Raw genomic sequence first — 25,840 nt, 5'->3', positions numbered from 1 at the left:
ACAAGGCATTCTTACCAAGATTTCTTTCAACTTTTTTGGCCAACTCTCATTAAGGACGAACGCTATAATAAAAGAATCAACTTAGAAAGGGTTACACAATACACCATACCTCATTCACTGCACTTGTTACTTTTGTTAACCAGGATTAGTTCACCTATCACTGTCGTCAAAATATTATAATAAACCAACGATATTTATTTAATACATATAAAAAGTTTCCCTTGACTAACTAATCTAACCACTTACACAGCAACCCTATTTTAATTAATGTTATGTTGACAAGATTATAAACGCACACCCCACCCACCCAGCCCCCAAAAGCGGCATTAAAATATTAACTGCAAGTCGTAATCTCCGTAATAGTCGGTGTAGTGGCTGCTGCTACGACCAGCATTGTTGTTACCAATCTAGACCTTGGTTGTTACTAAGGGAATTCTCTTGACTCGTATATGGCTAGTCCATGGCTAGATCCACTTCCAGCAGGATTCCTTACTGGTTTTGTTCCACCTGACCAGTTTTCTCAAAGCTTTTTTCGCCTTATTTTGGTAAGGGCATTTATTTGCGATTTTATCATCCCCCACATAAGGTAATGTTCTGCATGATTTTAGTTTTTAAAACTAGATCCTGCAAAATAGATCCTGCGACTATTACAAATTATTGTGAAAAGTGTGGTACAGATTGTTAATGCCCAATTCACTTGGGAAAAAATATGAGGGAAATACGACTTTCTTGGTCACCGTTTCAAAAATTGGGTCCTCAAAATTTCTTTGGTTAATGACACTTAATCTTTCGAAGACTTGAGAACTCATAAACAAAAAAAATCACAGTTCGCTCAACACTAAACGTACAAATGAATCGTATGAATTCTCTAATCACAAATCATTCAACTTTTTTATATCAATACTGACCTTGAAGGCATGACTTCAAATTTTAATATCTTCTCCCTCCAAGTCCGTTCAAGACAACAACAATAATAATAATAATAATAATAATAATAATAATAATAATAATAATAATAATAATAATAATAATAATAGTTACTCTAAGCAGTTAGCTTGTTTCCACAGCCTAAATTTTGTTGCTAAAGTCCGAACCACCACTTCAATCAAAATTGTATAATTTTCTACCTCCTATACCGCTAAAGATATAATAATAATAATAATAATACAATAATAATAATAATAATAATAATAATAATAATAATAATAATAATAATAATGATAATAATAACTGTAACCAGTTCGCATGTTTCCCAAATCTAATTTTTGTTGCTAAGGACCGAGACACCACTTAATTTAAAATTGTGTACAGAAGTCCTAAGAAAAAAAATGTAAGAGCAGGAAATAAAAGGGAAAAAAACGGACAATCTCCCTTAACGTACACATTTGTACAAAGCTTGACCCAAATCCCTTCAACCGTGGAGGAGTAATTATAGCACGGTAATCATGACCGACACGCTGAAGATCTGGCATACAGACGAAAAAGCTACTCTCTCTTCCTCTTAGTCGAATTTCTCTGTTCCAGAGGGCCTTTATTCCTCACACCACTGGACTGTGGAACAGCCTCCCAGAGAATATCGTGCAGCTGGAACTTCAGAAGTTCAAGCGAAAATGCAATACATTACTACCCTAATACTATTCTTCTTGTATTTTAATACATTGTTATCTGTCTATTTATTAACTTTCTCTTTTTTAAGAAGTGGACCTCTTCCTTTGCTGCCTCTTACTTCTTCCTAATGAACACCATATTCTTTGGAAGCTTGAATTCGAAGTCTATGACCCCTGTGGCCTTGTTCCATATGAATAGGTTTCATCTACTGAATAATAATAATAATAATAATAATAATAATAATAATAATAATAATAATAATAGTCATTAAGGGCCATTTTAATTTAAACTGACCATCTTTATAACTAAATTTCATGTCACACATCCCAAGACATCAAAGTACCCCGCGACATATTAAAAAAAAAAAAAAGTTTTAAAAAATTCGCCAGTTTTTCCTCTTCCTTTTACTAAATCCCATAATGATTACGTACACTGGTTACAACCACGTCACGCAACCAAATCAGACAAACATAAACGACAGACATGACTTTTATTTGACCATAAAAAATCCCAACATTTTAGAGTATATCTAGTTTCTTTATATGCCTCTCATGTTGCCAATAGTAATACTATAAAAATTCCTAAATTCAATTATCAAAACATTGAAATGATTAAACTTTTAACTACAAAGTACGACATCTTAGTAAAAACACGAGCACTTGACAGACTAAAGAATCCTTTTGCCTCCAATATTATCTTGATATGCCAACACTGTCACCGACCCAAACCATTACGCGCATCCGTAAAATTTAAAGTACAAGCAATGCTGCCTATTTCACCAAAGTGGTGTCGTTATGATAACCAACAAAAATATTTGAGTGCAGTACACTGATCAACGTTACTGCTGCTACTTTATCAAACACGGAAAATATACCACATACTCCTCAATAAATAAACAGACGGTATGTCGATAGCCATCCAAATTTCCCCCATTCTAATTTAGTCAAAACACATTGCAGATATTTTGGTTACTTGTCTCGCTAATTCTAATTATGATTTTGTGTACACCGTATAGCCTATTTAAATTTACGGTTAAACGCTTCAGGTCTTTGTCAGCGTTTTACATGTCAAAAACCAAATGAGACCGAGTTGTTTTGGGCAAAGAGAATACTGATGGCTTTGTCACATAATCTACGCTATTCACAACACGATATATATATATATATATATATATATATTATATATATATATATATATATATATATATATATATATATAGTATATATATATATATATATATATATACTCTATATATATATATATATATATTTTCTCTCTCCTCTCTCTCTCTTCCCCTCCTCTCTCACTCTCACTTCCTCCCCTCTCTCTCTCTCTTTTTCTTTCCTGTTAAGATAGTTGCTTCAATTACATTGCCCAGCATTTCTGACATTTTATATTTCACCCTTCTCACCCCCTATCCCTACTGGGGCTGAACTTGGACTTAAAGGGCATCGGGAGTGTTACTATTCATCTCAGCAACATAAAAAACTATGGATTAGACACTATATATCTGTCGTTTTCGGTTATTTTCACATGTCACTCCCTTCCCACCTCCACCCCCTTTGGTGCCATTAATGTCTTAACCCCACCCCATTGTTCTTTTCCAGATAATGTCATATGTATACCGAAATGAAGTATGTTAAATTCGTAGATTATTTAGTTACTAAGTCTACGGGTAGAACCAGCCCCATTTCAGGGAAGCCCTTCCTACCCCAGCCCCTTTGGTGCCCTTTGGTGCTAGTGATGTCTTACCCCCCAACAGTATTCTTTTGTAGATAGTAAGTCATATGTGTACCAAGTTTGGTTGAAATTGCTCAATGCATTTCAGTTATGCTGGAACACACACACACACACATACAATATATCCAATATATATATATAGTATATATATATATATATATATTTATATATATATATATATATATATATATATATATATATATATCTATATATATATATATATATATATATTTATATATATATATATATATATGCACACACGCATATATATATATACTGTATATATACATATACACGAGTATATGTGCATGTGTAAAAGCAAAGCGCAATATACTTAACCACAAAGTTTAAGGACAAGAGGAAAATAAAGAACAGTAAAATTATGAAAAGAACATATTAAACACCAAAATCGTGCAAAACAGCGAAGGGTACATAATACGAATAAAGGGATGAAGTCAAAGCTACTACATTATAGCCTACATGTGACACTGGTTTAAGACCAAGTTGTGGGTTAAGGCCCTGAAGTATTACTCTATCGCCGCACCATATGCACTATCAACAAGTCTGTCGCATCACAAGCAGAATGGAAAGCAAAAGTAAATGCAAGGTTTAAGATGGACTGCACAACTCTTGAGAACTTGGAACATACAATTATCCAGCCACATCACAAAGCACTTGGCCGATCAACAGTTGAATGACGAGACATCATATAGTTAGCAGGCATGAATATTACGAAAACTACCACGTATCTGTAAGCATAGACAAACAGCATCGAGTAAGTCACTGACCTTATCAATTTCACGTGACAACTTTAAAGAGCAAAACCCTTTACATAAGACTGGCTAGAGATCTGGAGATGTCGACAAACTAGCGCAACACCCCTGTAACAGCAGATCAAACCCCTGTGAGGAAAGACGTCAGTCAAATCCTGGTCACAAGCATGCAATCCTTCAGCGATGAAGACGTCGTCAGACAGTCCCACGATACGCCGCGTGAATATAAAGGGCAGCGGCACACTATGGCAACATCAAGAACCAGTACGGTACTCTTTCTTTACAACATATAATACACGTATGACAAAAATAAAAACTGTATAACTAAAGTCTCTTCCTCCCTTAGTTTTCTATTATTTGATTACAATGTTTGAACGGAGCAACACTAACGCGCACACCCGAGAGAGAGAGAGAGAGAGAGAGAGAGAGAGAGAGAGAAGCTCTTCAAGGAATCCTAAATCTTTTTATATGCTCAATATATAAGAATTTTTATACCTTTTTAATCTCATTAGTAACTGTATACACTTTACATATATTATGTATCATTTATTTATATCCTCCAGGCTTGACACACTTTACATCTATGATTCCCAAATTGTCCCTGTATAGATTATCATTAACCAATGCTGTGTTCCCTCCCATAAAAAACTTCAAAGGAAACAAAGATAAAATATTTATAGGTAATAATCCTCCCGGGATTTTAAATATAGTAAATGACGTCATCACTACAATGACAGAGCGGAATATGAAAGCTGTCATACTTCATAAAACAAGCACTTACAGTATATAAGAAAAGCTAACTATAAATGAAACAAATCAACAAACCCTGCTCTTTGATCGTTAATATTTTCTTTACTTCTGGGAGGGGGCTGAAATTAATTCTATCAATGATGCACCTATTGAATAAAGATAATTACCACAATTCATCCGTACCTTTCATCTACCAAATGACAAGTTTTGAGTCAATTAATAAGCATTGGCGTATTAGTCATCTTAATAGTTACATACAAATACATTAAAAGGGGGAATTTATATCTGAATAATTCGATATATTTATATTTGAATGATTCAAATACATTTAACTAATTGCAAATAGCATTTCTGATACAAGGCTTAAAAGATAAGTGCTTAGTCTGGAAAAAAAATTATCCCAGACATCTTTTAACCCTACCTCTAAAATTCGGTATTGATTACTCTGACAACATACTATCCTCCCAGGTCTCATCAATTATTTCATTATATATGTGACCATATAGAGCTAATAGAACTACTATAGTCGGTTTCATTTGCCCACACGGGTGAGGATGTGGCACATGCGTAAGGATAGCACTAACTGGCTGACATCAACGTTTCTGATATCGTTTGCTTACTTTGTTAAATACCAAATAATATCTCCATTAACGAATTTGAATGTTTACAGAGAAAAAGAAACCTCGCCCCTTCTGATAAAAATGACAGACTCTTCGACTTCTATTCATAATATACCAATACAAGCAAACGAAAGACGAGATTGTATCAAACAATCTACTCAGATCAAACACAAAAGAACGATGAGCTTTCAGTTATCATGATGTACCTCATTTGTATAGCCCAGACCACAAATAGACCTATGTTCAAAAACTGCTCAAATCACAAGTTTTACTTATCATTCAAATTTTTTTTATGTAGTTTCATTGCATGCATATAAAAACGACTTCATAATGATAAAGCATGGACCAATGAAGCTAGGCCTATGTTACTATTCCGCCAGATATTTTACTTTACTGGCCTTCTTTAAAGAATACATTCATTCCACTTCTGTTAAAATTGTTATTTTATGGTAACCTCCATTTATTCATTCTATCTAATTACCGTTCCATTGCCCAAAAATGCAAGAAAATTGTATACGTAGGCTAGCGTTTTATGTCGTACGCACAGTATGTCAACACTAAGGATGACGGGAACCGAATGCGATTTTAAACTTTTGCTGGATAAGTTGAGCTAAATAGTCCCGAAAGTGGCCAAGCACTGAACTGTTATAATTATTTGCGTGCTTATGAAAAAATTATATGAATATGCAGAGTATTCTAAAATGAAAACCACAATACCATTGCTATCTTGTCACGTTATAACAAATTTCCCGCCTTCTAGCCAGCACAGCAGTGGTCGTTCAATTCGCCTTCCCTAGGTCCTAGACAACCTCATAAACGGCAATATTTCTTGATTATTTCGAATATTAACCTACTTATGTAATTTACGTTTGTATATATATGCATTCAGATGTATTACTTTGGAAACATTTTGCTTCTCTATCACAGTAAAACTACGACATCGGAAACATTGAATATGCCACATCTAGACAAAAACTACGGTATGTTGGTGACTGGACCTAAGAAACAAAACTGACCATAACAGAACGGCTCGAGCTAGGGCATCACAATGGTCACCTTGGGTGCATGGAGTACACTTACTCAATCTGAACACACAGTAGTGTCCAACTTAGTCTTTACTCACTGCTCCCTTGGGTCATATGAACACAACTGACCAGTCAGTCTGTTATCATATAACCTTCCTGACTAAGATAAGGATTGAACAATGGTGCAGAGCTTAAGAGTGTGTATCCATAGAGAAGAAAATCAGATAGTGCTGTATATCTGGCAATAGGAGCAAATATGGCAGAGAAAAAAAAAAAGATCAAGTAATGTTGTAGACCTGACAAATATCCATTGTCAGGGTATTTGGACAGAGAAGTTACTAAATTAACAAATGTGTCTGTCATATTTTTAAAATCTGAGATATACCTACATATAAATATTTAGTAAAGAAAAATACCGCACCCTCATTTGAGGTATGAATGTCAAGAGCTAACATTTCTGATCTGATCTGCATTAGTATTTGGTAAAGAAAAATACCTTCACTTTATGGCATGAATGTCAACATCTAAAATTTCTTGTCTTTTTAGGCAATACTTCAGTATATAGCACATTTATAAATGACCCAATAACAGGATCTCTTACCAGGGGAACCACAACTTAATCTTTCCAACACTTCGGCTAGCATCTTTTAATGCACTAGTTTACACGTTACCATTGTAGAAGGTTTAAAATTTAAGGAATGCTTGCAGCAGGGGAATAGCTGCAGCTGTGGGGGATGTCTGCCACTCTGACAAGGGAACAGCTTGCACCAACCAGTGGCTTTTCTACTGTAAACTTTTTGCACAGGTGTTTGCCCAACAAGTAAAATCTAATTCCGTTCAGTATATTTTAACGATTTAAATTTATGGGATACAGAACGCCAAACTTTCTCCCTAACCTGACCAAGGCATCCTAAGGGGTGTTTTTTACATTAGTATGTGTGCCTGGCTGACCTACAAAAGTCTACCACCAAAACCAGACACTATCTCGTAAAGTACACAACCTAGCCAGTGTAAGTCAGAAGACATATACAGCATTATAGTATGGATACTGCAATAAACATTTCTCTTATTGTATGGATACTGTAATAAATATTTTCCTAATAACACATCAGTACATTACTGTGTTGAGGAAAATATTTTGAATCACATTTGTTATCATGACAGTCAAATTTCTGGTCAGTTACAATCAGCATTGCCATACACCATACATAAACTCAAAAATCACATTCGAGCATTCCATAAATGCAGAAATTAATGGAATAATGCAATGCATTGCACAGGCTATGATCAACCTCTGGTCTAGACTAATCTAACCCAAAACCTGACCTAACCTGGCTACCATTATGCAAGTGCTAAATAAAAACCATAAATTAAAACCAGCATGCACTATAACATCATATCCATAGCCTGATTTAGATACTCTACTGTACTGTAGCAAGCAAATAACCAAGTAGAAGCTGTCCACTCATTTAACTAATTACATGAGTGGTTGATTACCTTAAAAACTATACTGGACATGCAATCGGGAAATAATGCATGAATCATTTAATAACACTGGACATCACATGTACAAATAAAAAGAAAGATTAACGTACAATGTATGTATGAGACCCTAGCTTGAGCTAACTCCCTCAAACCCAGGCCAGTAAAAACTCCCCATGTCAGCAATGGATGACTAACAATATTAAAAACTGGTTATGCTCAGTATTATCACACACATTAATCTCTAAACCAGATGTAAAGAGCATTCACTAAACAAAAGACTAATCCCTCTGGGAAAACTGTACTGGATACAGTCAACCATTAGGCTAGTCCTATCTAATGTAACCCAAACCCTGGCCTAACCTTCCCAAACACGTGACCTAACCCCATGTAAATTCTACAAGCCAACAAAATTTGCTTGTAAAATGAAATTGAAGGCACTAAACACATTTTTCTAAATCATCTTCATACAATATTTCAGAGAACAAGATTTCAATCTGGGTATTTTTAAAATCAGCTATGGTCAACTATGTTCAACACGATTAATGCAAAAACAATCAGTAAATACTGCAATGAACATATTTCAGTAATTTGGAATAGAACCTCACTCAATGCTGTAATTACAATGCTAATGACACTAGAAATCTGTCCATTTTATCTTCAAATGGGACTCCAAATCCAGGGATTCACAAGTTAAAATGATCAATGTGCTCTATGAGGATTTCCAATGCCTCACTGATGCATGCCCAGGCAAAAGCAAAAATAGTGCAAGCTGCATGCCAGTTCAAGGATGAAAAGCTGAATGTGCTTCCAATTTTTCAAGATTCTACATAATATATGACCACCATGCACAAATAGATTTCCATCTGAAGATCTAAGTTGGGAACCAAGCCTTGAAATAGGATTACAAATCATGAAAAGCTTACCCTTAGGCTATGTCATAAAGTCACTGCTGTTTCTTCTAGCCAATCACAACAGGTTGAGTATATGGTCCCCAAGACATTCAACACAACACAAAGCGCAGTGTGTAGGAGCTCAGCCTGGACAGAGGATATGAGTGGTAAACAACTTTTACAAGGCTGAAAGCACAAGACTGTTGACCAAATAAAGAGCTCCAACATATAAAAAACTAACACTCAAAAGCCTAGAAATATGATATTTTCATAATAAAATAAATTTTTGAACATACTTACCTGGTAGTTATATATATATAGCTTAAGTCCCTGACACGCAGCAGAATTTCAAAACTCGCGGCAATCGCCGATGGGTAGTCGGGTGTACCACCTGTGCGCCCTCTACCCAGGTACCTGGAACCATTCCAACTATTCCTCAGATCTTCCATGCCCCTAGTCTCTAGAGGGGAGGAGGGTGGGAATTTATTATATATAACTGTTTAGGGCATGTTCAAAAATTTATTTTATTATGAAAATATAATTTTTAAACATCTGACTTACCTGGTAGTTATATATATAGCTGATTGACACCTTTGGTGGAGGGGTCAGAGACAGCCAACATCGTTGGAATTTTGCTTGGGCTAATAAACCAACTTAAGGTTCTTACCTGAATTAAGGGCTGACTTCAATGAACTCCCCTCATTATGTCTGCTTTCCTTAAGAGGTCCAGCGATCCACCCAGGGGCTGAAGACCTCTAGGAGCTGCCAACCGGTGTACCAACCTCTATGACAGACAACCTATAATACCCTTGTTCCGGGCGCCACCAAGGAACAAATGATCACCTGACTAAAATCAATGATTGTGGAAGACTGCGTCCAATCTCCACAAACAACCATAAAATTTCAACCATTCCAAGGCAAGAATCAAGGGTGTTTTATGGGATTGCAGGGTAGTCCCTTTCTCCCACTACTGAGAGTTAGCTGCTATAAATGGTCCCAGTGTATAGCAGTCGTCATAAAGTGTTTGTACTTGCTTCAAGTAGTGTGAGGCAAACACTGACTTGCTTCTCCAGAAGGTAGAGTCCATGATACTTTGTAGGACCTATTCTGTCTAAAGGCTACAGAGGTTGCAACTGCCTGACCTCATGGGTTTTAACCTTTAGAAGCTTGAGGTCCGCCTCACTACATTCTGAATGAGCTTCCCTTATCAACTGTTTTATGAAAAAGGATAACGTGCATTCTTTGACATTGGCAGAGTGGGCTTAACTGAACACCAAAGCGCCTCTGACTTGCCTCAGTAAATCTTTCGTCCTTTGCAGGTATGCTCTCAGAGCTCTTACCGGACACAGGACTCTCTCTAACTCTCACCTGCGATCTCTGCCAGATTCGTAATCTCGAACGCTTGGGCCAGGGTTGTGAAGGACGTTCATTCTTAGCTAAAAACCCCAGTTGTAGAGAGCAGATAGCTTTGCCGTTCTAAACCGACAGTTTTATTGAAGGCATGTACTTCACTGATCCTTTTAGCTGTTGCTAAGCAAACCAAAAAAACAGAGTCTTCATGTGTGTGAGGTCTTTAAATGAAATCTCTTGTAAAGGTTCGAACCTATCAGACATGAGACACTTTAGGACCACGTCTAGGTTCCACGCTGGTGAGTTCTGCCTTTTCTCCTTAGTAGTCTCGAATGATCTGAGAAGATCTTGGAGATCCTTATTGGCAGACAAATCCAAGTTTCTGTGTCTGAAGACAGCTGCCAACATGCTCCTGTATCCCTTAATAGTCGAGGCTGAAAAGTTACGTCTCCTCTTAAGATAAAGAAGAAAATCCGCTTTCTGGGTCACAGAGGTACTGGAAGAGGAAACGGAGTTGTCCTTACACCATCCTCTAAAAATATCCCACTTGGATTGGTACACCTTGATGGTAGATGACCTCCTTGCTCTTGCGATCGCTCTAGCTGCCTCCTTCGAAAAACCTCTAGCTCTTGCGAGTTTTTCGATAGTCTGAAGGCAGTCAGCTATAGACCTTGGAGGTTTTGGTGATACCTTTCCAAGTGGGGTTGTTTGAGTAGATCTGGTCTTAGAGGCAGACTTCTCGGTGTGTCCACCATCCATTCCCACACCTCTGTGAACCATTCTCTTGTTGGCCAAAAGGGGACCACTAGAGTCATCCTGGTGCTCTCGTGGGACACGAACTTCTGAATGACTTCTGAATGACTTCGTTTATAATCTTGAACGGGGGAAAAGCGTAAACATCTAGGTTGGACCAATTTAAGAGGAACGCATCTATGTACGTTGCCTCGGGATCTGGTACGGGAGAACAGTACGTCTCCATCCTCTTCGTTTGTGCTGTGGTGAAGAGGTCTATGCATGGACGTCCCCAAATCCGCCACAAATCTCTGCAGACGTCTTGATGAAGAGTCCATTCTGTTGCCAGGACTTGACCTTTCCTGCTCAGACTGTCTGCTCTCACATTCCTTTCCCCTTGAATGAACCGTGTCAATAAGGTCACATTCTTCTCTTTCGCCCAGAGAAGGAGTTGCCTCGACGTCTCGTACAACAACCTGGAGTGGGTTCCGCCTTGCTTGTTGATGTAGGCCAACGCCATCGTGTTGTCGGAGTTGACCTGCACGACTTTGTCCTGAACTGAGTGCTCAAACTCTTTGAGGGCTAAAAATATTGCAGTCAGCTCCTTTAGATTTATGTGGAGCTTCTCTTGCCCTCTGGTCCAGGATCCTGATACCTCCATCTTTCCCAATGTTGCTCCCCACCCGAGTCCGGCGCGTGGAGAACAACACTAGGTCTGGGGTTCCTCTGTTTTAATGAAAGGCCTTCCTGAAGCTTGACTGGTCGTTCCACCACTGAAGGCATTGTTTCATCGTCTCTGAAATGGGACACTCTGTCTCTAATCCCGTTTTCTCTGCTCCAATACCAATTGAGGTGGAATTGGGTGGGCGAAGTTTAGTCTTCTAAGGAAACAAACTGCTCTAGCGAGGAAAGGGTCCCTAGCAGACTCATCCATTCCCTCGCTGAGCACGTCTGTTTCCCAGAAAGTCCTGTAGTTTTACCAAGGTCTGTTCCATCCTTGATGGTGACGGAAAAGCCCGAAAATCCGAGACTGAATCCTCATCCCAAGGTACAGGATCTCTTGGGATGGGGTTAGTTTGCGATTTCTGTCTGTTTACCAGAAGTCCTAGTTCCTCTTGATAAACAGATTGTCGTTTGAAGATCCTCCAGACAGCGATTGAAGGAAGGAGCTCTGAGGAGCCATCGTTCAGATACAGAGAGGCCCTGATGCCTCTCAGTGTGCAGCATTCCGCTACATTTGACATCAGTCTCGTGAATATTTGGGGGCAGTGCTTAGGCCAAAGCAAAGAGCCCGGAAACTGGAATACCTCTTCCTGAAGACGAATCTCAGGTATTTCTTGGAGCCCAGGTGGATAGGGATGTGAAATATGCATCCTGAAAATCCAAGGAACCATCCAGTCGTGTTGTCTGACTGCTGCTAACACTGATTTTGCTTGTCTCCATGGTGAACTTCGTCTTTTGTACAAAGACGTTGAGGGCACTCACATCCAGTACTGGTCTCCACCCCCCCGAGCTCTTGGGAACCAGGAAAAGGCGGTTGTAAAACCCTGGTGAATCCAGACTTCGTATTTTCTCTATTGCGTTCTTCTGCAATAACATGGATACTTGCTGTTGAATCGCCTGTGCCTTGGATTCGTCTCTGTATCTGGGCGACAGATCTATTGGTTTGTCTGCCAAAAGGGGCTTTCTTAGGAAAGGGATTTTGTAACCATCCTTGAGTAGTTGAATGGACCAAACGTCCGCTCCTCTTTTCTTCCAGACCTGCCAGAAGTTGGACAGCCTGGCACCTACCGCTGCCTGCAGGAGAAGATAGTCAGGTCCTGCTTCTTCCCTGTCTAGAGCCACTTCTCGTTGTAGTTCTTCTACCCGCCCTAGAGGAACCTCTACCTGAGGGCCGACCACAAAAGGGCTGAGATACCTGAAACACAGGAGCCTCAGCCTTACTCTTTTTAGTGATGAAAGTCGTTGGTAGGGACTTTCCTTGCTGTTTTCGATATCAGATCTTGCGTGGTTTTCTGGGCCAAGGATGCCGAGACCTCTTTTACTCAGTCTTGAGGGAAGAGGTGAGAGGAAAAAGGGGCATAAATCAGTTCTAATTTTTGACTGGACGTGACCCCATTAGCCAGGAAAGAGCAAAGATGGCCCTTTTCTTCAGGATTCCCACTGAGAAAAGCGCTGCTAATTCGTTGGCAACATCTCTCAGCCCTTTATCCATACACGACATCAGATATACGAGTTCTTCGGTGTCAGTCGTGTTGAATAATTCCATCTTTCTTCCTAAAGCTCCCAGGGTCCAGTCCAGAAAATTAAAGACCTCAAAGGCCCTAAAAATTCCTTTGAGGAGGTGGTCCAACTCTGATGTTGACCAACAAAACTTCGTTTTCCCCATGGCCACTCGACGAGAAGAGTCAACAAGATTCGAGAAGTCTCCTTGGGAAGAGGCAGGTATTCCAAGGCCAAACAATTCTCCAGTTTGATACCAAACGCTAGACCTTGAAGCTAGTTTGGCTGGAGGAAAAGCAAAGGCCGTCTTTCCTTGTTCCTTCTTCAAAAGCATCCACTCATTCATCATTTTAAGCGCTCTCTTGGACGAGCGGGACAAAACCATCTTCGTAAATGCTGCCCTCTTAGACGCCTTCCCAAGAGTAAATTCTGAAGGTGGGGAACGAGGAGCAGTCGGGATAAAGTTCTCTGGAAAAACTTCCGAAAATAGTTTCATAAGCCTTTTCAGGTCCGATGAAAGTTGATGGCCTTTAATATTGTCTTCTTCTGAAATCTCTTCAATAGGATCCACAGGAGACTGCGGGATATCCTCATTCTCTTCTTCTGATTGTCCGAAGACCGAAGTAGCGACGTCTTTCAAAATATCATCCTGACGCTCGGCGTCCTGGCGTCCAGTCTCTTGACGCCTGGCGTCTTGGCGTCCATCTTCTTGCAGCTTAACGTCCTGGCGTCCAGCCTCATGACGCTTGACATCCTGGCGTCCAACTTCCTGATGAACTACGTCCTGGCGTCCAGCAACTTGGGTATCCTGGCGTCCAGATTTTTGACGCCTGGCGTCCAATCTCTTGACGCCTGGCGTCTTGGCGTCCATCCTCTTGAGCAACTCGGGCGGCCTGGCGTCCAGACTTCTGACGTTCGTTATCCCGCCAAACCTTAAGGTCGCTTGAGAACTGGCCGCCTGTGCGACATCTGTCAAAAGCTTCCTCAGGCTGACGTACAATGATTGGGACCTCTTGAATTGGAGAAACATTCTTCCTACGTTCGCTGTCCTGCCGCACCCTGAAGTCACTTAATAACTGGCCGCCTGTGCGACATCGGTCAAAAGCTTCCTCAGGGTGATGTACAGCCATCGGTGGACGAAAATCTGCATCTGTCTTTTCTGCAGGCTGCAAGACTTGAATCAGGGAAGAGAGTTTCCGTTGCATGTCTTGAATTAGACTGATTTGCGGAGCTACCTGCTGTTGAGGATCGACAGGGGGAGCCGCAATATCAGCTACTAATTCTTTCTCTGCGTTGAGACGTTGGAAATGACGTTCCGGGGAAGCTTCCGATCTCATTTTGTCTTCAGCGGAAGCAGACGGCCGCCCGTGCGACAACATACGTCTGCTTTTCACCGGAGAGCAATCGTCAGAGCTAAGGGGGAATGCTCTGGACTGCTCCAATGACTACATCCCGGAGTAGGAAGCGTCACTTCCCGACGCCGCTCCACAGAAGAAAGTTTCCTCTTGAGGGGTCTAGACTCGGACGTATGACGCCAGCCCCGTCTGGGAACTGCATCTTCCGACGAGGACGAAAAACACTTTAACCTCGCCTTTCCTGGCGAGGCGGCGTCCTGGGCGTCAACAGGTGCGCTTCGAGGGCGACTGCTCATTAGCTAAAACTCTCCCTCCCTTTCGTCTGTCGACATTCCTTCTCACAGGGGTTGGTGAGCTTGGAAGAGGTCTACGACTAAGAGCACGACAGGACCGAGCAATCGCACCCTCCACAACACTTGCACTTTTATTTTTATCACTAACACTTGAGTGTTTAAGATCTCTCACATTTGACCATAAATCCTCTCTGTCTCTTGCGAGGGATTCTACCCTTTGTCCAAGGGTTTGAATAGCCGTCATCATGTCCTTCAAGGTTGGCTCATTATCAGTATCAGTGGGGGGTTCTGGAACTACCACTACTGGGGGAGGAATAATAGGATTGTTAATAAGAGGAGAATTGTCAACTTCCTGACTATCTCTCGAAGAGCGAGATCTACTACTCCCGGCTCTTCTGATCCTATCCCTTTCAAGCTTCGAAACATAGCGATAGTAAACCATCCACTCTTTCTCTGATAAACCCAAACATTCATCACATCTGTCCTTTAACTCACAATTCTTACCTCTGCAATTTACACAAATCGAGTGGGGATCTAACGCGGCTTTAGCAAGCCGGGTTTTACATCCCCTCACACACATTCTCACACTCGAAGCAGAGTCAGACATCTTGGAAAAAGGAAAATCGTAAGAGAGATCAAAACGAGCAAGGGTCAAAACCAACAATATCTAAAAGAGTCAAGAAAATCCAAAGCCAAACCAAAAACAAGCGAAAGCCAAAGCCAAAGTGTACTTCACCAAAAACTCTGTGAAAAAAAACACGGGCCAAACGAGTGAAATTCCTAACGATGCAACTGGTACGGCGGCAGGGAAGATCTGAGGAATAGTTGGAATGGTTCCAGGTACCTGGGTAGAGGGCGCACAGGTGGTAAACCTGACTACCCATCGGCGATTGCTGCGAGTTTTGAAATTCTGCCGCGCGTCAGGGACTTAAGCTATAGGCTATATATATAACTACCAGGTAAGTCAGATGTTTAAAATAATGTGGCCTCGCATAAACATAAACCTCATCAACATACTTCAATCTGATACCACACTTAATAGAACAATGTTGACAAAATACCAATTAAGGCAAGTCCCATCTACTTCACAGAGCTTGTATAATACATAGCAATTTAGTGTCATCTTGGGAAGGTCACACATTGTTCAGCACTAACACATGACTGGTCCAGCATGTCTAGAATCTCAAACTTTATTTTCAGGTACTGCATCTTTCTCATTCTCTAAGCAAGCAAGGATAATATAAAAAAAAAAAAAAACATGCAAACCACCACACTTTCATACATCCATACACAAAGACTCTGAAAATGGTCCTACAATAATTGAGGCACAGTCACTAAGACTAATTTCTTTTACAAAACTTAATACAAAAACCTGTTAATGGGAAGAGGAGCCAGGGCTGCAAGCAGTCACAAGCATCTACAACTGACAACCAATATACTGACAGGATGACCATGCCTTGCTCCACCACCCATGAACTTCCTATATCAAGTAATGTGCAATATTCCCTAACTCACATGCCTCACACACCAGTAGTAGTAAGTGAATCAGAATTTTCTGTGGCATGCAGTAATGCCAAGTATATGCAAAACAAAGTGGATAATTGTCCTGACCCTTAGTTTTCACTTCCTGCATGACTATTTCTTGTAATGTAAAGCACAACCAACTAATTAATAGGGTATATTTTAAAACCTTCTTGACTAAGAGGGGGATTGAGTTGTGTTGATGACAGGATAGTGTGGTTTGAAGGCCGGAGTGTTAGTGAAAGACTCATCATCATGAAATTTTTGTTTGTTCTTTGCATAAAAAAAGTGTATTTTTTCTAAGTACATTATACAAACCAGAGCCTTTTATGTGAGAGATATCCTCACTGAAAACTAGACTTGGTCACTGAAATTTGGTAACAAGGTGGTAGGAGGGTGAGTTTGGGGAACCTCCCATTAACCTGGCATCATCAAGCACTTTTTCCTTCAGTATCATGGACTATATCGGGTGGTTAAGGTGGGAATATGATAAACACTGCATTGTATACTTAATAAGTTGAATCTCTACCCAGAAATTTCATGCTCATGGTTATGACCATGAGCAGAGAAGCAATGGCTTTTTACTATTTGGCACAGAGATGCAAGACTAACAGGGCCCTGAGACAGAGTGAGATTTATCTGAACTCTCACTAAACTTCAGAGAACGAAGTGCTGCCCTAAAGATAGGGTACCACATCCACCCCTTGTAGAAGGTACTGAAAATGAAAGGAAAAATCTGAAAAAGGAGCAAGAGCCAGTCATTCACCCATTCAAGCCCTAACCTTATGCTATCTGATTACCTTAGGCAAGGTGGTGTTATCTGAAATTAGCTCGGAGCCTACACAACTTGTTGATCAACCACCGCAAGTACTATAGAGAAGGATTAAGGGCTTGTGGGCAACATACCTAGGTGGGACAAAACTAGGCACAAGTGCTTTGGTGCTGCTGGGCACCTGCCATCAATACTGGTGAATGAGATCTCATCTTATTCTTCTTCCCACTGAAGAAAGCAGAGACAGAAAACGAGGAAGGAAAGTTAAATGATGAGGAGGATGAGGAAGGGATACACAATTATATTTTTTAATCTTACTCCATCCCTAAGCCTTACTCTCCTGGGCTACAGTATAACATGTTGGGGTAGGGAGCAGTACCAGAGTATGGCCTATAGTACTCGATACCCAGGGGGGTATCCCCATAAGCAAGGCTCAATAGAAGAAATGACAGTGAAAGGCACGTCACCTGGAATATTGAGCATAAACTTTCTCAGTACTTTAGTAAAGCCTGCAATGAAGCACTGGTAGGAGAAGGCAAACATTGAGCAAGCACCATTGTCTCATCCTGGGTGCACTAAGAACTCATAACTAGGTCTGCGCTGCTGGAGAGCATGGGCTGGTCGCCTGCCCTTATAAAAGTAAACCCCTTGCAAACCAAAAGACAATACAGAGGGTAGGTGAACATCATCCAACTAAAGTGTTTACAGAAGCACAAGGGCATAAAGCAGCCAAAACCTGTTTACATCCTTCATACCTTCCATTATTCACTTTCCTGCTTCAAATCCATGTTGAAAAAAATCACTGACACCACAAATACAATGAAAATGATGAAAAGAAGTTCCAAATTGTGAGTCAGTTACAGCACTACACGATGCCCTAACTCAACCATGGCCAAAAATAGCGTTTGATGACAGGTGAGCATGTGGAGGTTCACAATGCCCACCCACCTACCAACAGTTATATACCAAGTTTTAGTAGGCTATATGACTCCAACTCACAAATGAAGGATACTTCTACATGAAAGGTGACAGTTTGTATTCCTGCAGGAACAAACCTGCCTCTCCTGTTGGAGAATGGATAAAAAAAAACTGGTTTCCTATGAAGGTCAAAATTATTCAAAATGAGATAACCAGTTCATTTGTTTATATGAACAGGTTACCTCATGTTGAATAAATATTTTTTTTTATAAACAGATAGCTTCATGATCTAAAAATTTAGCACTGAAATATGGTTTTACTCCAGTATTTTCATTTAAAAAACATATTGTATCTTTTTACTTTGATACATGTTCTCAATACAGTATGAGTTACTTTGCTTTGTTCTCAACTCTCTTAAAATGTTTAATACAAAAATCATAATAATATCTGTGACAAATTTACAGTTACCCATGTATCTACCTATGAACATTAGTAAGTCAAGGATACTGGATCCCCATATACCCTACAATTTTAAGGGAACCACAATCGAAAACCAGGTTCATGTCCAGAATGCTGTAACGGTTTAAAGAAAAATTTTACCAAACTAGCCTATATGTTCACGCTGTGAAAGAATCTGTACACAAAACTTCTCACAACTAGGCTAAAACACACGAAAATCATATTTCAACTGTGGAACGCTATTAAGGTTTATAGTAAAAATTTACCAAAAACACACCAAGAAATGCAAATTATCACAATTTCTTATTTCCAATACAACTTAACAATATCAAATAAAAATAAAGAAATTATGTAATTAACTATTGGCTATTATCATACATTCACCTGAACTATAGCCTCAAAAGCTGTACAAGCCTAATTCAGGTTAGCCTAGCTTACTCCAGACAAGGCCACTTAGTAACCTAACGATACTCTGTTTTTGAGATAGGCCTATCTGTCCAAGAGGAATCAGATGACACAACCTAAAAGTGGCCTACGTCCTCTGATTATAATGGAAAGCATGCGTATGGGTTGTTCGTGCAAGGGTAGCATAAGAGATAACAGAACCGATATGGCTGAGTAAGGTTAATCCTAGACAGAATATACAATTTAGGTGAAGGCCAAGCACTGGGACCTATGAGGTCATTCAGCGCTGAAAGGGAAATTGAAAGTAAGAGGTTTGTAAGGTGCAACATGAGGAAAACCTCGCAGTTGCAAGAGGGTGGGGTAGACTATATAGTAGCTCCGTGGCGGCGACTACCTTCTAACTCAACTTTTTCTACAGTTTTTTGGTTGCTAGTTATGACTTTACCTTTAATTTTTGGAGCTCGAGAGTAATTAACCTGTCATTAACCCCTGAAGTCCATCCAACAAGGGGTTTCTATATGCAATCTTCACAAGACAGAGCACGGCTACATCTGTTTCGAACAGTTCATATCCCATCCGGCAAGTGCAATAACTTGTTAACGTCTGGGTACCCAACCCCCCCGGCCAGTACTAGACACGGTGAAGGGACATTCCATTTGGCCGACAACAAACAGATGCACCGCCAGTATCAGAACCCCTAAAAGTGTAGAAAAAACCAGTTGAAAAGGTAAAAACAGGCACGGAGCTAATATATAGAATTACTGAGGGTGGAAAGTAAGATGGAAGACAGATGAATAGAGGTACAGTAATAGGAAGAATGAAAGGGGTTGCAGCTAGGGGCCATACAGACACTGCAAAGAAGTAATGCCTACAGTGGACCGTGTGAGGTGCACTGACGGCACTGCCCCCATACAGGAAAGGTTAGGCCTAAGTTTCGTACATAAGATATGCTGGATATCCTCTTCAAATATTGACTTGACAACAACAGACTCCTTCGGGGAGCTGACATGAGTACTGTAATTATGTTAGGTTCATTACCCTTCTTACCGTATCATAAAATAACCATCCTTGCGGCTTTCTAGCGCCTAGTAGTGGACACGTGGTTTATCCTCAGAAACCCTAACCTATGTTAAAAACAGTTTGTAGCCTAGGGTACTTCAAGTAGCCTAAATCGCATAGCCTAATTCAATACCAAAACTTATCAGTTTTTATAACATGTTTAAAGTTTCTTTAATATACTTATTACAAAATTCATGCAATAGGCTTATTATCGCAAATTTACTACTATCACCGAGATGTTTACCTATAAAGTTTTGTGTTTTAACATTCATCCCCATGGGGGTGGTAATAAACACGGCACCCATGGAAGCGTCTGTGGTATTAAAATAAACCACTTACCATCATATCACGGGCAAATACCTTGCAATAATGCTAAAACACCGTAATAACACGTAGACAACTCACCTAACCTTCAATGGCGAATTAGTACTATCCTATGATGGTGTTTTGGACTGTCCTATAGGCCTAGGCCTACATAACCACACCTCCGTTAGGCCTAATCGAGAATGCACATCAAACTTGAAAGACACATAAATAAATAAACTTTCAACGCAAGACGCGAACGAATACAGTTTTAATACGGAATACGGCGCACAAACGCACTATAACCACAAAAATACAGACACGTTGCAAGCATCACAAATCCACGCGCCGTTGCTCCCTCAATGGGCATTGCTCACACGATTTCCCAATGTCAAATGAGAACCCGTGACAGTCTGGCTATGTCATTTCCCAAACGTGCACAAATTATTGTCTATGGCAATTACTAGTGTACATGGGTTTTAAGATATTCAGTTTTACAACTGACGGAATGCTTATATTTTTTTAGCTCACCTATTTAATATTCAATGTAACATTTTTCATGATTAGGTTTGTGTGCTTCATAGCTGTACTGCCATCTTCAAAATGTTCGCCCAACTTGTCTATTTCAGATTTCACGAGCATTTGCATCCATCACCTCTGCCAGTAGGAGACGGTTACATAATTCTGCAGTTAAAAATTAAATTATTTATCTTTCATTATAAATATAGTGGTCACTAACGCCGGCTATGTATCACGAACAAGAAACAGATTGTGTGAAGGTATGATGTGTAGAATAATACTTTGGGTTCTTGATTATGCTAAAGTCGATTGCAATACTACTATGCATTTTCTCTCGCTTCCTTCTCCCTCTCTCTAAACACCGTTCCCCTACCCAATCAGCCGGGTAGTTGATTTTATTCTGAGCCACCAAAGCGGAAAGGTTTAAAAAATTCCGGAAAGAGGAGCATGCTGACCGCAGTCTGAATATAGACACAGACAGTTTTATATTTCATTTGACTCGGCAGTTGAAGGATGCCAGTGGGATGGTCTGCTGTTATTTTAAGGCGCCCCCTGTTGGGAAAACACTTATCGATAAAAAAAATCCAATTATTCAGTTCGTGTTCTTGATGGTTTTTTGTTTTTGTGTTCTTCATTTTATTCTTATTTGCTTCCTGTACCTCTGTAAGTGCATGTCATTATTCTCAGTGATTTTTTCTTTCTTAACTCTAGTAAGGTTCACCTCCTATTCCATTGTCTTGCGATTTGTTGCTCGAGCCAAGACATTCCGGAGCCATGATACGTCATTTTTCTTAACTTTTGTTCTCACATAAAACATAATAGACGTCATTACAAGCTATTTCCTTTATAATCTACTCTTACCTTGAACGGAATGCACGTTACACAGCAGTTGGAATTCCATTCTTTTAATGTCCCAAGACTCTTATTTAAGTTTATTCACTTATTTAGAATGGAGTTAAACTTCTTTTAAGTAATACTTATATTTCTATACATTTATTCATAAGCATTATATGAAATTATCCTGTAGCAACCTTATGCTTATCTCTTTTATTCGAACAGCCATCGTCAGGACACCTAAAAGCTTTATGTTTAAATTATCTCTCACTTTACTTGTTTCCTCTTTTAGATACAGAAATTTGGTGTTCCTATTCCTTACCATTCCACACCCTAATAAATCCACGTGTAATCTACTTCAAAGAGAGCACTTTCGTCCAACTTTCCAACAAGGTCCCTTCAGGCAAAATTATTTCTGGTCGTATTTTCTGTTGAACCCCTGATCGAACCTTTAACCATTTCGAACAGGCGCCATCAACCCTCGCCAAATTGTATTATGAAACAGAGGGTTATTTCTCTGAATTGTCTCGAACATTTAGTTACTATATTCTGAAGGCAGCGCCCCTCCGCTTACCATATCTGTCAAAATTTCCGTCTTGCCGAGGGAAAAAAAAGTTAATGTCTTTCATGTGCTACAAAAATGAGGTAGCCAATTTCGAACTAGATGTATTCTTGAATATAGATTAAGGGAACTAATTACAGAACTAATATGGCGCTAATTTGAATTCTGATCTTTATTGATGGATAGAGCTTACGTATATTCACATATCCAACATTATTCAGTAAATCCTTGGCTGAAATAGAGGGATATAATAATTGTAAAACCAATGTGTTTAAAACAGAGCAAATTACTGGAAAAATTATTTTAAAGAGATAAATTGACGTTTCATATTTTCAGATTACAAAAACAAGCCATTTGCGAGGGATTGCCTTCAGAAAATCCCATTACTTATGTAAGGCTCTTACTTAGTTTCATATAATGCGCTTTGATCATAGATTCATAAAGAAACTGATGGACGAATATAGAAAGAAAGTAAAATTTATCATCATTACCCTTAAACTGTTTGTAAATAAGTTATACACACACACACACACATATATATTGTCACATATATATATAAATATATATATATATATATATATATATATATATATATATATATATATATATATATATATATATGTGCAATAATGTGTACAATATATATACATATATATACTGTACATATATGTATATATATACATATCAGTTTCTTTAGGAACCTATGATCAGAGCTCATAACATGAAACTAAGTAAGAGCCTTACATATATATTGGGATTTTCTGAAGGAAATCCTCTTGCAAATATCTTGTTTTTGTAATTTGTGTGTGTGTGTGTGTGTGTGTGTATGGAGAGAAAGAGCTCATGTATATACATGTAATTGTGGATATTTATGCACTTACCATAGACACTCACAAATGCGACTGTTTGATGAAGGTAGTTAACTGAAATCGTCAAAAAATCACGTATAACCAAACGTTAAATCATGCTAGTGTCGCTTGTGCATAAAACAAACATCTTTACACTGCTGAATCAGACCAGATGGCCTTGAACATCAGCAAACATAAAACCAAGTTGATGAATAATGTTCTAGACCTTTTCCTCTTATTGTTCAACCTCCGTGATCTACAAACCAAAGAGGAGATACAAAAATGTCAATATGAACAGTAGCGTATAAAGCAAATACTCGAGGTCTCACCATAAAGAGCATTAGATTTCATTTAACATCAAAGCTACCGCACTTTGATAAAAGCGGCATAAGAAACAACATTCTTTTTAAGATTTTTTTTTCACCCACATTAAAGACACTCTGGAAGGTTAAAGGATAATGTGTAAAAGAAACGAAAGACTTTATATTTTCCCCAACTGCTGCCACGTTCATGGAAACAGAATAAAGATTTTTGTTTGTTTCTCTTTTGTGGAGTTTGGTTTAGCGATGTTATACCAACTGATATTTTTCTGCGACACAAATAAATGTTCACAAAAGGGGAAAGCAGTTCTCAGAGACAAGTCGTGAAAATATTAAATGACTCGTCACAAACCTAAGTCCGTAATCATCACTGCTGAGGTGTTTCTGTGCTTGCACTGAAGCAAATGAAATGTTAGCAAAGAAGAGATGAAAATGAATGAGTGGCAAGCAAATGACATAAAAAAAATATGTCTCCAGTTACGTAACTGTGTCTTTTTTGTGTCTGTTTTATTGAACCGAGAATGCATCATAAGACGAAGAAATATTTGAAATATTTAAACAATACTCATATACCTCCCCCTTTAAACGTAAAGAGAATATATTTTCACACTGGATCTCCGTATTAACTGGATGCTGTTTTGATATTAATGAGCGCTTAAAGGATTTTAACGTTTTTGATGGCGTAATGAAAATGTATTTATTTTCATCATTTGAAAATTACTGGTGGTGTTGGTTGTAACTAGACTATCAGAATCAAATCCACTATAAATTAAAAGTAGATGCATTTAACGTCTGCATGCAGTAAATAGAAAGGAACATTTTCAGTATAATGAAAAGTTTTGTTAATAACACAGGCAAATTTTTATCTTCTACCGTCAATAAGACTATTATAAAATCATAGATTTCATCACTGGCTAACTCTCTCTTATTACTCCTCTATGGAAAATAAAAACAGGCTCACAAAACTTCCATTTTTCCCGTTTAAATTATCCCGAATGCTAATTGCATAGTAATACCCAGGTCCAACATGACTTCGCAATATTATTTCTCTGTATCACTCCCATATTTCCTATTCCATATTTTAACAAGTTTATATTACAAATATTGCATTGATGACAAAATAACTGTCGAGTGACCCGCTTAAATAGGCATTAGCAAACTCCACACTTGCCTAAGTATTATTTTTATTCATTATTGCTAGTCCAAATATTATATTTTCTTCTGCTGTTCAGTTTGCATGTTACAGGCTCATCAGAACTTAGTGCAAAGATTTTAATCATATCTTCAGTTATTCACTGAGGTTACATTCTTCTCTATATATTGTTAGTGAGAGAGAGAGAGAGAGAGAGAGAGAGAGAGAGAGAGAGAGAGAGAGAGAGAGAGAGAGAGAGAGAGAGAGAGAGAGACTAATTTTAAGCCTCTACCTCTTGCTCATTACTCTTGACAATGACAGTCATTTTCGTTTTCCCTTTTTAGCATGTCAAACATGCAGACGTGGCTCTGCTGTTCGAGGACAATTACCAAACCTTTTCTGCCTATTACGTTTTAGGAAGGTAACACAAATATTTGCCAATACCTAAAAAAAGACTATAAAAAATTATAGAAAATTATTTAACATGTTCTGGTGCCCTTGAGGCTAGAAACTTATATATTATCACTGCTCTAATTATAGGCCATTAGAGAAACTCTGGTTTTCCTGATTTGTTAAGGTATATATACATATATATATATATATATATATATATATATATATATATATATATATATATATATATATATATATATATATATATATATATAAAGAGATATATATATATATATATATATATGTATATATATATGTATATATATATATACACACATATATATATATACATAATATATATATATATATATATATATATATATATATATATATATATATATATATATATATATATATATATATATTATTTTATTTTTGCTTAACACATTTTTATCGCTTTATTCTTTATGCCTGGAGTGACAGGCGGCATGAGTCATAATATATAATGATTTATTTTTGCACGGATGCATGTAGTTTATGAGATACAGATGAATTCATGTGGCATAAATTGCCCTAGAAAAAACTTGTGACGGATTCGATAGAGAGGCAATCTGATTGAGTCAGAGACTGTTATGATGTGCAGACAGGAATGAGGTTGGTTTGGTCATAAAGCTGGAATGAAAGACTAAAGGCTGGTTAACAAAAAATGGGTATAAACTGGGTGTTTGGAAGGGGGAGAAGCGGAAGAACTAGAAGGTGCAACGTACATGAAAGAGGTAGATACTGGATAGAAAGCTTCTAAATATTTATAAGGCACAAGATAGCTTGTAACATTAAGGTGATGGTGTAATGTGCCTTCTGTGAAAATATGTGAAGTGGCTGATTTTGCGGAAGTTTTCTAAACGTGAGATCTGTCCTTCATTCAGCAGATAAAGTTAAACTGCGTCAGTG

At 38.6% G+C, this 25,840-nt stretch overlaps 1 long non-coding RNA gene across 1 annotated transcript in view; it reads right to left on the bottom strand.

The window, feature by feature from the left end:
* LOC136838698 (uncharacterized) overlaps positions 1–20,661 on the bottom strand; it is a 1,076,993-nt gene extending 1,056,332 nt beyond the window's left edge. The window contains exon 1 of the long non-coding RNA XR_010853088.1: positions 20,384–20,661. This is a non-coding gene — a long non-coding RNA (uncharacterized lncRNA). The remainder of the gene's footprint in view (positions 1–20,383) is intronic.
* Between the last annotated feature and the right edge of the window lie 5,179 nt (positions 20,662–25,840).

The sequence above is a fragment of the Macrobrachium rosenbergii genome, chromosome 1 (genome assembly GCF_040412425.1).
Source record: "Macrobrachium rosenbergii isolate ZJJX-2024 chromosome 1, ASM4041242v1, whole genome shotgun sequence".
Classification (NCBI taxonomy): domain Eukaryota; kingdom Metazoa; phylum Arthropoda; class Malacostraca; order Decapoda; family Palaemonidae; genus Macrobrachium; species Macrobrachium rosenbergii.
This window is presented reverse-complemented; position numbering and strand designations above follow the sequence as displayed.